This window comes from Penaeus chinensis, chromosome 33 (genome assembly GCF_019202785.1).
Source record: "Penaeus chinensis breed Huanghai No. 1 chromosome 33, ASM1920278v2, whole genome shotgun sequence".
NCBI lineage: Eukaryota > Metazoa > Arthropoda > Malacostraca > Decapoda > Penaeidae > Penaeus > Penaeus chinensis.
Genome location: NC_061851.1, coordinates 36,187,910 through 36,197,909, shown reverse-complemented (window position 1 = coordinate 36,197,909; position 10,000 = coordinate 36,187,910). Strand labels below are relative to the sequence as shown.

Below are 10,000 nucleotides of genomic sequence, written 5' to 3'. Positions count from 1 at the left end.
AGTGACGGGGGAGAGACGGTACCCGATGCGAGAGGGTGCCACCTGTGTGTGGCGACTTCGGGGGCGAAGGATGCACGCGGCGACGACCAGCTGTGGAGGAGCGGCGAGGGAGGAAGGCCAGGCTGCTCGGGATCCTGCGAGGCTGGAACGGACGAACCATTCTGGAAGCCGATCACTCGAGAGGTCCTTGGCCTCCTCAAGTGCGTAGCTAAGAAATTATCTCAATGCTGCTACGTGGGCGTCGGGCCTCCTCCGTATTGTACCGCAGAACGCCGTGATGATGTGCGTCACAAGCGAGCTCTGACGCATTGTACCACCTTGTGCCGTACCCCTCCCCCCCCCATTCGGAGCGGCGGGAGAGCACGTCAATCACTCGCGGGCGTTGTCACCCTTCTACGCAGCGAGACGGTAGTCCAGCGTTGGGCACATGCGACAAGAGACCTAGACTGGCGAAAACACTAAAAAGACGTCGGAGCGCACAAGCCTCCTGAACGGACATGCTTGGCGAGTGCAAGGGCCGAAAGCGAGAGGGCAGGCGAAGGGCCAGCTGGAGTGCATAGCCAAGAGGTGTGGGAATGTGTGTCATCGCGTGACCCTGACTTGACGGTCTTGTCTATGTGTACACACCTGTCCTTGGAGAAAACCAGGCTTTGACACTTACCATAGCCAGCGCGATAGCTCGACCTTGGCTTTCACTTTTACCCGCACTCTCACACTCTCCTCCTCCTCCCCCTCGTCGTCCTCCTCTCTCTCCTCCCCCTCCCTCTCGGTCTCCTCCTCCTCTCCTTTCCGCTCTTCTTCGTTCCACTTCCCTTCCTCATCACCTTTCTCTCTTTCCTCCTCCTCTCCTCTCCCTCTCTGCCTCCCCCCCCCCCCCTCGTCTTGCTATATGCATCCTGATAACGCCGCCTCCACCGCCGCCGTCACTTTCATCGCCGCCTGCGTCCGCCTCGCATCTCCTCCGGCCTGGTCCTCCTCCTCGCCGGCGTCAAGGACTTGAACAGCCTTCGAAGGATGTCACAGGAAAAGGGCCTGTTGACCGGGGACGGGGTTGTGACGGACCACAGGCGCTCGTCATGCAACGCTTGGCTGGCATGCCGTGTTTGTGGGTGGGATGAGAGAGGGGGGGAGGGAGGGGAGGGTCGTAGGGCCGTAGGGCTTGCAAAAGAAATGGGAAGATGACTTCTCTCTACCTCCCCCCCCCCCCTCTCTCTCTCTCTCTCTCTCTCTCTCTCTCTCTCTCTCTCTCTCTCTCTCTCTCTCTCTCTCTCTCTCTCTCTCTCTCTCTCACTCTTTATATATACATTTATATATATAACACACACACACACACACACACACACACACACACACACACACACACACACACACACACACACACACACACACACACACACACACACAGATATATATATATATATATATATATATATATATATATTTATATATGAATGGTACAAACACCGTGTTGATAATATGGTAGAACAACATTGTGTTTTTTCTACCATATATATATTTATGTATATATGTGTCTGTGTATATATATATATGTGTGTGTGTGTGTGTGTGTGTGTGTGTGTGTGTGTTTGTGTGTTTGTGTGTGTGTGTGTATGTGTATGTATATTTATATATGTGTATATATATATGTATCTATATACATATATATCAATCTGTCTGTCTCTGCAAACACAAACCATAGCCGATGCATTTCAAAAGCCATTTCCTTCCCCAGTCCCTCCCGCAGCCGTCTCTCGCCCTCTTTCGGCACCTGCGAAAGCGTCCTTGAGAACTCTGTCACGCTCGATTACTCGCGATCATTCACCGCGATTATCATTTCCGCGTGATCACATCTTCCTGTCAGAAGTCTACTCTTCCCCTCTCCATCCCTTTCCCTTCCCTCCCTCCCTTTACTCCCCTTCCTTTTCCTCCATTCTCCTTTTCTTCACTCTCTCCCTCCCCCTCCCTGCACACGCCTCCGTCTCATGTAACCCTTAACCTCCGTGCTCCCTCACCTGTCCCTCTGGCGGCGTCGTTGGATGCTCGTAGAAGGGCAAGTGCGGCCATATTTAAGGGTTCGGAGGGTGAAAGGGAGAGCGGAAGGGAGGGGTTGAGGGCGGGGAAATGGGTAATAGAAGGGAGAAGAAAAGACTAAAAAGAAGTGCGAAGAGGACGAAAAGAGGTCGTGGAAGGAAAATAGTATGAAATGACAACAATAGATTTTATTTCCATTTCTATGATAATAGAGATGGAAATAAAAAGGATGAAAGGAGAAGTGACGGCGAGGGTCAGAGGTTAACAATGAAGGTCGATGGACGGTTTACAAGACAACGGGTCACTGTTGCTCTCAAAAGTGTGACCAAAAGAGAGGGAAAATGTCGCTGCTGGTAATCTTCTTAGAGGACTTAAGATGTTGACCCTCTCACTGCTTTACATAGTTTTAATGTTTTTAGATAATCATTGTTATATATATTTTTTATCTTGATGTTTACCGTTTGTCGGAGCAGAGTGTCCATGAAAACCGGATAACGTAAAATATCATAAAAGTCGAACCATAAAGTAGGTTACTCGGACACCCTTTTGACACCCCCCCCCCCCCCCCTCCCGGAAAATGTTCCAGAAATTTCTTACTTCAAAACCCGCTTTCTATCTGTCAGAGGTGGGGAGGGGGTAGTGGTGTTAGTGAGGGAAAGGGTAGAGGGGTGGGAGGAGGTTGGGGGGGGGGAGGAGAAGGTGGTTATAATAACCCATCTTTATTTCTGTTTCTTTCTTTCTCTCTTTCTTTCTTTTTCTTTTCTTTTTCTTTTCTTTTTTTTTTTTTTTTTTTGCTAGCGGCTGTCCCTCGGGCAGGTACCTGGGGTCTAATGGCCTCTCTCAACCCTCCCTCTTGCTCTCCCTCCCTCCCTCCCTTCCTCCCTCCCTTCCTCCGCTCTCCTTCCCTCCCTCTTCTTGGCTGCGTTCCGTCAACAGGATGGTCAAGGACACACTTCTATTCCTCCGTAAAATGGATCTCGGCGCCGCGGTCACCTACTGTCATTTGCCTTTTTAACTGACGCCGCTGGTCGAAAGGGTATATGTTTTTTTTTCCTTCCTTTTTTACATTGTATACTTTTGGTGTCTCGTCTTTTTTTGTTGAGCTTTTTCTTCTTTCCTTTTCTCATGTTTCTAGGGTTTTCTTTTTTCAATGTCTGTGAGCTTAGGAATGTGTGTGTGTGTGTTTTTTTTTTTTTTCTTTTTTTATCTTATCCGCTGTGATGTGAGAGTGAAAGCGAGGCGTATGTCCTGATTGTTCCCACGGAGCCGTTTCTGAATACATGTGCAAGTGTGGGTGTAAGTGTGGGAGTGGGTGTAAGTGTGGGTGGGTGGGTGGATGTGGACACGTGTCTGATTGCAAGTGGTTATGCGCATGTTTTCGACGTCACTTTGCAAGGTTGAAGGACGAAAAAAATGAAAATAAACATAAAACATTGTGAAGATATTTATTAACGATTCGGAGCAGGTTATGATGATACGTGGAACAAAAAAAAGCAAGAAGGGAGAGCGCGAGATAAGAGGGAGAGATAAAAGCAAGGAAATCGTCACACGAGATTTATTTATCGGAGGGAAAGGGTCAAAGGTAGGATTACGCTAATGAGGGTGGGAGGCGCAGACTCCTCTTTCGCGTTTTTTCCGTCTGAGAATGGAGGCGGTGATTAGGCCGAGGCCGATTTAAGAATGAGGCTTTTTACTTACGGTTTTACTCTATGACGTTTCTGATAACGGTACTGGGCTCTGTGGTATCAGCGTAGGTGACAGAAAAGGAAAGCATATTTATATGTGTTCATATATATATATATATATATATATATATATATATATATATATATAGCACATCCGTCACCAGGCAGCAGCAATTACCGCTATCCTGCCGCCAGAGTCGCCGGGACACCGCCAGCGACACCGCCTCCGCCTCCGCCTCCTCTGCCTCCTCAGTCACCATGAGACAGAAGTGCCGTAAGTTCGCTCCATGAAGGACGGCGATAACCCGAGGCGCACGTGGTTGTTATGGTGCCCGCCCGCCCTCCTTCCACTCCACCTCCACACTCACACCCACCCACATGCCCCACTACCCCTCTCTCCACACACCTCCCACATCCTTCACACCCACGCCTTCACCCTAGACTCAACACACCTTCCACCCGCCCCACACCTCCCACCCGCCCCACACCGGCGCTTCCACTCATCCCTGCAACCCCACAGCCCACACTCCGCCCGCAGCATCCGTCACCACCTGCTGCTCGCCTTCCATTCCTCGCCACCCGTCCCTTGCGCCGGCACCGATGCTTTTGTTACCACAACAACCACGTAGCTCCGCGCCGCCACGAGCAAGCCCTGTTGCCGTGCCAGCGCCTCGCCCGGCAGAACAACAGCGCCGGCCAGAGTTGCTGGACGGGCCGCGTGGTTCCGAGGGGTCTGTCTGTCGTTCTGGTCCGATTGGGTAGTGTCCCGTGTGACCTCATGGCGAGGGCGGCCGGGGTACGTGCCCGACGTGTTGATGAATTAAAGCCACTGACATGGGATCGAGTTGTTGTTATTATCCAGCGTCGGGGACGGGGGTCAAGTTCACATCAAGAGCACGGCGCTGGGCGAGCCGGTTTTTAGGTTTATTTCAAGGAGTTTCTTCCCGATTCGTCGTCCTCAGCGCGAACTTGCTCCGGGTTTAGCTCGCCGCGGGCTCGGCTGTGTTTGCAGCAGTCGTGTTACCGCAGACTGTGGTCACGCTAAGGTCAGTAGCGTATAAGTAGTCGGGGAGGGGAGGCAGCCCCCTCCCGCCCCTCCGCACAAGGGCACTAACTCATATTATCCAATCACACACCAAGGCTGGATGTCCAAAAATATACGGCGTTCCTCTCCCGAGCCTTTGTTTCACCTACTTACAGCCACAGCCTTTCCATTACAATTACAGAACCAGGTTTAACATTATAAATAGTAAATAAGTTTGCACAAATGTTGCGAAGTGCTAATGTCATTCTTTCTCTCTTTCCAGGTAAGCTTGGGGACGCAGCTCTGTTCGAGAACCTTCGCGTGGTATGACCGTTCCTGTTGCTTCTTGTGCAGGTTCTTGGGCGCGGGTATTGCTGGAGGGGAGGGAGGAATGGGGGAGGCAGGGAGGGAGGGGCCTCGGGGGCGAACAGGTGAGCGTTACAGTTAGGACATGTCAGTGAGGGAGATGTCAGTCCGGTGGCCGGGCGCTTTTCATCGCGAATCATAGTTATTGGCAAGGGCGGGATCTTACCGGTTTCGGAGCTCTCGTGCTATTATGAGACACCCAGTGGGCACTCACTCTAACGTGTGAGTCACCCTCCTACGTGACTCGGCTCTCTCCATGCCGTTAGGCGGGCTTACTCATCTTGTCACTCGTTCTTTTTTTTCGTTTAGTGGCACGCACTGCCTGGTAACGCGCCAGACTTCGCGGAATAACGACGCGCGAGAATCGTCTGCTCACATAACTCCCGGGCTAATTTTCCTTGGTGCTTGAGTGGCGCTCCCGCCGCCCGTCGCGGTCTTGTCACTGGTAACGTAAATTAACCGGTACTCGTTCGTAACGTAAACTGGGGTCAGGCGGGTGAATTGCCTCATATGCCAGGCGAGGGTGGAAGAGGCGTGGCACAGGAAAGGGAACCTGGATGTGCTCTTCATTGGCCGGCGCGCGACGTGGCTCAGGGTGTGCTTCGTGCACTTGGCTTGTGGCATTTTTGTGAGACTTGTAAAGGTTTTTCTTCCCGTCCTCCCCCTCTTCTTTTCTCTTGTTTCCTTCTAACTTTGTTCTTTTCTTCTTTCTCATTTTTCATCGTCGTCGTCTAATTCTTATCTTTATTCTTCATCTCCATATTTTTTTAGTCTAATTATTGTTTTTCATCTTCCAATTCTTATTCTTTTTCTTTTTTATTTTCCTTAATCTCCTCCTCCTCCTCCTACTAATCCTACTCCTAATCCTCCACCATCTCCTCCTGCTCTTGCTTTCCTCCTCCTCCTCCTCCTCCTCCTCCTCCTCCTCCTCCGCCTCCTACTTCTCTCCTACTCCTCTCCTCCCCCTCTGCCCCACACCCCTTCGCTGCCGTGTTCAGGCATGCGTGACGCCACGAAGCCTCAGCAGGCCGGCCCGCCGTACACCGCCCACACCTCCTATGTATGTTTTTTTTCCCTCGCCACATCACCGTTTCCTCCCCCACCCTTCTTTCCTCCCCCATCTCCGCTTGGATATTTTATTCTTATTTCATTTTCCGCAAATACACCTCGTATCGTCGCCATTACCCCCCACCCCCTCATACACAAACGCACGCACGCTGATCTTCCCCACGTGAGAGCGCCGTCTATGGGTTTATGGGGAGGCTGTGAGGCAACCCTAACCCCTTCGAGCTACTGACCACTCGTCGCCGCTTTTATGACCCGAGAACCATAAGTATTCCCGACTCTTAACCACGCGGACAAACCATGGAAAAAGGGGAAAATGAGAAATATGTTAAACTGTGGAACTGGAGTTGAAGGGAGAAAGGAGAGAGAGGGAGAGAGAGGCGAAGAGAAGAGAAATGTGAATGTGTGATCGAATAACCCTGAGATTCAAAGGTGAGGGTGAGAACAAAGATTCCTCCCGCAAAGGCAAGGGCTGTGCAGGATAAGTAGCGGCTGCCGCATTGAAATCCCCAGCAACAACAGCACATAACTGACTGCAATACGTGCGGTACAGCCTTCTCACTTGCTCTCCTTCTCCCTCTCCTTTCCCCTCTTCTTCTCCTCCTGCTTCTCCTTCGCTGTTGCCCCCCCCGCCCAAAGCTCTGCTTCCAATCCTGCATTCGTGTGAGGGTGACCATGAGGGAATGATCCTCACCACAGCCTCGGCAGTAAGCACCGTCTCTAAGTGCGTGCGTGCGTTGTAGCGTGTTAATGCGCGTGCTGTGTGTGTGTGTGTGTGTGTGTGTGTGTGTGTGTGTGTGTGTGTGTGTGTGTGTGTGTGTGTGTGTGTGTGTGTGTGTGTATGTGTGTGTATGTATGTGTGTGTGTGTGTGTGTGTGTGCGCGCGCGTGTGTGTGTATTTATGTGTGTGTGTATTTATGTATGTATGTATAAACAGATTTATGTATATATGTGTGCGTACAAACAAGTGTGTGAATACATATATATATATATATATATATATATATATATATATATATATATTCATACAAACATGCATATGTGTATGTATTTATGCATATATATAAAATATACATATCCATATCACACACACACACACACACACACACACACACACACACACACACACACACACACACACACACACACACACACACACACACACACACAGATATATATATATATATATATATATATAGAGAGAGAGAGAGAGAGAGAGAGAGAGAGAGAGAGAGAGAGAGAGAGAGAGAGAGAGAGAGAGAGAGAGTTAGTGAAAACAAAATAAGAAAGTTGAGCGCCGAGTCCCGCGAAGGTTAAGCGAAGGACAAGAAAGAGCTGAGATTATTCTTTAGGGAAGATGTAATTTTGAGAAACAGTATGCGAGTGCCTGCAGGGTCCTCCGCGGAGATTCTTTTGTAGGCCTATGGGAATGCTAGTTTATATAAGCCTAAGGAAACGAATTTGTATGGTCTTCTCGGCATCCTTAGCTGAGAGATCCGCCAGGAAAGAGCCTCCTCTCACACAGATCCCTTTTTAAATAACTTTTTAAACAATTTAAGAGACAAGTGGAATTGCATGTCGCTTCGTCTGAAACCGAAACAAGATCAGAACTCTCGGAAGATTTGAAAATGTTTGATGACCCAACTTTCACTAAACACAGCAGTCCTGTAATAACAAAGGCACGAATGACGAGATGGCCTGCAAGAACTTTCATGGCGAGAGATAGATAGAGAGAGAGAGAGAGAGAGAGAGAGAGAGAGAGAGAGAGAGAGAGAGAGAGAGAGAGAGAGAGAGAGAGAGAGAGAGAGAGAGAGAGGGGGGGGGGAGGCAGAGAGAGAGAGAGAGAGAGAGAGAGAGAGAGAGAGAGAGAGAGAGAGAGAGAGAGAGAGAGAGGGGGGGGGGGAGGCAGAGAGAGAGAGAGAGAGAGAGAGAGAGAGAGAGAGAGAGAGAGAGAGAGAGAGAGAGAGAGAGAGAGAGAGAGAGAGAGAGAGAGAGAGGGGGGTATGGCTTAACGGCCTAGTTCAAATGCTATCGTAATTGAGAGGAGGGGGAGGGTGTCGGCTGCATTTCAGCATAAACAGAAAAGACATGTCTGACTCTGTTTTTACCAGACCCTTCACTGGGGAAACGATGGTAGAATCCTCTCGAGGTAAATCGGCCAGTAAATACTAGTTTTTCCCTGGCATCCTTGCTAGGTCGGGTAACGTGATGAACAGCTGAAGCACGAACACCTATTGACCTATTTACCGGAACAGGGAACGGGACATGCTGGCGGTAACAAGGTCACTTGACAGGTGTCACTGGGTTAACACAAAACAATACAGCTCTCACACGTGTTTGAAGCCCTCTAGGCAGGCTGTGTTGTATCCTCACACGTTGCTTGTGCCTGAGGCATCGTACATACCGCAACCTTTGTCACGGAGTGATGTATGTATATACATTAAAACTAGAACTACAAAATACATTTTGCAGTTATCAGGAACCACCAGTTTGTTTAAAAACATTACATTGGAAGTAAACGTTTACTAGAATGTAACTGCCCTCACGCACAGTGTACTGTATTGCATTCATCGCACCGCAAATTACCTTGACACGGATTTATGCGTAGCTAACCACTCTACCGCCGCCACTGTTACACAGTTTTCCTAAAAGTGCCTTTGCGCGATCCGTGTTGCCGTATTCCAATCTAGGTCATGCCCCAAATGAAGAGCATGAGAGTCAAATAACAAAATAGTACAGTTGCGCAGTACATGGTGTAATTTCATTTGGTCCTTTGTAATGACAGTTGCCGAACGTAAATATTACTTTCCCCTCGATGTATGAAACTCAGAGAAAGGAAGGTGTGGGCGAGTGGGGGAGTGAAGAGCGCGTCCTGCTTCTGAGAACACCTGTTGTGGGTCTCACCTGCTCTTTCTGATGTCTGTGCTGTACAACCTCTTATTCTAAATATACAGGCCTTGACATTATTGTAAACTAGTATACTGTAATAAAAATTACCTGGTTAAATGTATTCGCAAAGTGGCATTCGTTATCACTGCTTTTTTTCTTTTTCTTTTTTGTCATAGTTTTATCCTTATCTCCAAGAATTTGTTGCCGCCTATTTTTCTGGTTGATGTAACTGACATCGGGGAGGTTGTCAGGGAGTGTGCAGGTGATGCATATTCGTCGAGGGTATTTTCCATTCTCTTTTTTTCGCATGGTAAATGACTGTTTAAGGAGGATCTAAGTCGGCCCAGGGTGGATGGGGCCAGGAGGGAGGTGACAACTAGGATAATATTTTGAAAATTAACCAATATTTGCTGTATACTTGTACGTACATACGTGTTTATGCACTATGTTTTTTTAACAATTTTAACAATTTCCATTTAAAAGAGAGAGAGTGAGAGAGAAAGAGAGAGAGAGAGTGAGAGAGAAAAGAGAGAAGAGAGAGAGAGAGAGAGAGAGAGAGTGAGTGTGTGTGTGTGTGTGTTGTGTGTGTGTGTGTGCGCGCGCGCGTGAACGTGCGTGTGTGCGTGCGTGCGTGATGGAGCTGTTTGCCGTCCGCCATGGAGCCGCGTGGCCATATGGACCCAATTAACGTGAGACCTTCACCTTGACTCCGCGTGCATTGTGGCCTCGTTCCTTGCTGATCTGTCATTTTGTCCAAGCGCCGTAAATTAAACGCATCCCAGACATGACAGACGCTATGAGTATGATGTATCGTTGGCTTGATACATGCTCGCCGTGCGTGCTGAGCTGAGCAGCATGGCGGGAGGGGAGAGAATCTGCGTCGAGGCCGCGTCGGGTGCATGACGCAAGTCCCTGATATATTCTCCCGGTCGCGTGTGTA

At 49.2% G+C, this 10,000-nt stretch overlaps 1 protein-coding gene across 9 annotated transcripts in view; it reads left to right on the top strand.

Moving 5' to 3' along the window:
• The window catches only part of LOC125042979 (ecdysone receptor-like), a 302,029-nt gene that overhangs the window by 274,877 nt on the left and 17,152 nt on the right, over positions 1-10,000 (top strand). The gene's annotated exons all lie outside the window — the stretch shown is intronic.